Source organism: Condylura cristata, unplaced genomic scaffold, assembly GCF_000260355.1.
Source record: "Condylura cristata isolate star-nosed mole 26May11 unplaced genomic scaffold, ConCri1.0 scaffold00086, whole genome shotgun sequence".
Taxonomy (NCBI): Eukaryota; Metazoa; Chordata; class Mammalia; order Eulipotyphla; family Talpidae; genus Condylura; species Condylura cristata.
The window spans coordinates 46,939-49,106 of NW_004567187.1; positions in this window are offsets into that span (position 1 = coordinate 46,939).

Here is a 2,168-nt window from a genome sequence, read left to right on the forward strand (position 1 = left end):
GGGCCGCCCACCGGCTGCTGGGCACTTTGAGGTTGAAGGTCCCGCGCCCTGGGACAGCTGCTCCCGGAGTTGGGGTGCCATCAGAGCGGGGGCCCACACCACACACGGACACCAGGGCAGCAGCCCCCCGCGGCCCCGGCCGCCTGCGGCTCCACAGTGGAACCAGGGGTGTTCATCTGGGGACCACTTCAGGCTGCGACGACAGCCCAAAGCTGGCACGGAGCGCCCCACGCCCGCTGGCACCGGGCGCCCCAGGGCCGGTGCTCTCCGCAGCCCTGTCCCCACTGGCCCCTGGAGCAGGGCAGCCGTGGCCAGCGTGTGCCCGGGGGGCCACCTGGCAGGGGAGCCTGGAGGTGACGCCCCTTCTCTCCCACGGGGCAGCCCCCTGCCGTGCTCAGTGCCCCTGTGGGGTCCCCTGCACCGCCCCGGGCGGGGCCACCCCTTCTGCGGAGCCTCCCGGCCTCCCGTCAGCCCCACCGCGGACCCCACTGCCCCCCCTCGGGCCCTGGGTGGCCTAGCACAGGCGCCCGGGGTCTGGCTCAGGTCTCCCGGGCCGCGCCGGCCCCAGAGCCCCACAGGGAGGGTGGAGTTGAGATGGGGGTGCACAGCCCCCCCCGGAAAGGGGGTGGGTGACTGGAGAGGGGGAAGTGGGGGTTGAGGAAGTGAGGGGGGTCTGGGGGAGAGGCCGGGACCGTGGGGCCGGGCGAGTGGGCAGCAGGGCAGGAGGGCTGCGGGCCTTGGGCTCCTGGCGGGCGCGGGCAGGACCGAGTCCAGCCTCAGGCCGAGCTTCCCCCTGCCCGGTCTCCAGCCGGAGGGTGAGCTGCTGGGTGGGGGCGGGGTGTGGGCTGCCCACCTCAGACTCTGCGCCTGGGGGTCCACCCCAGGAGGGCCAGGCGGTGTCCCTCGGTGTCGGGCCTGCGCGGCCCCCAGGGAAGGCGGCCAGGGCGCAGGGGCTGCTCCTGCCCAGGGAGCTGGAGAGTGGGGTTTGGGGGCTGCTGGGGCTTGGGCCCTCTGGGGGTGGGGCCGGTGTGACGGCCGCCTGTCCCCTAGGGAGCTCCCCTTGGGCGAGAGATGGAGCCCAAGGGCGCGGCCGGGGTGTCAAGGCCCGCCCACCCCGAGCAGCCTGGCTCCCGGGGCCCTGAGGAAGCAGCTCTGCCCCAGCGGGGTGCTTCCGAGGCCTTCTGAGGGGGTGCCCGGGGTGCCTGCCCTGCGGGGCTGGGGTGCAGAGCAGACAAGTCTTCCTGCGGGAGCCCTGGCCGCCGGCCCCTGCGATTCCACCTTAAGTGGGTTTGATGGGCGCGCGCACCGGTGAGCGCAGGCTAATATCGGCTCCAATAAAGAGCAAATCAGGACCCAAGTCGCCTCGTCTTATCGCGCAGTCAGAACTGATGGCCGCAGAAGTCATAAAGATCCCATTTAATCTCGCGCCTATCTATCACGGCGACGTCGGGCCCCTTTGTGCGGTAATGTGCGCTCATTACCAAGGCAAAGCCGGCCGGCGTGAATAACCGCGACGGCGCGCGCTGACAGCGCCTCGGCGCGGCGGTAATCGCGGGGAATCGGCGGCTAAATTATTCCATAACCGTGATTTGAGGGGACAGCCGGGAGCACCCCACGGCCGCCGGCGGCGTGACGTGTCCTGATAAAACATCCTTCCCAATTTACGGGCCGCGCTTGGCCGGCCTGCCGCGGCGCGCGGCCTAATCACGCCACCGGCGGGCAGGGCCGGGCGGGCCTCGGCGAAAGGAGATTGGAAACGACCCGCAATTGAAATTACATTTGCAAATGAGGCAGAGTTTTCTGCTCAGAGTGTGAACGTCACGGTAAATCGGCCGAGAAGTCGCCGAGGTGGCGGCCGGGGCGCCGGGGCGCGGCCCCGGGGCGGTGCGGGCGGGGCAGGCCAGGCCGCGCTTGGGCTCATTCTGGGGCGCCGCAGAGGCCTCCGGTGCGACACTCCTCGCTGGCGTCCCCAGGCTGTTCAGCAGCCCAAGCGGCGGGGTTACCTGACTTCACCTGGGGAAAGGTCCTTCTCTGGCAGCCCGGGCTGCTTCCGTGCTGTCTGTACCACACAGCTCTTCCAAAGCCAGGGGCTCGCTTTGTTGCCTCCAGTGGGGTGCAGCTGCAGCCCCGCGACGGGGCCCGGCACGGCCTCTCGCGGCCCCCGCGCT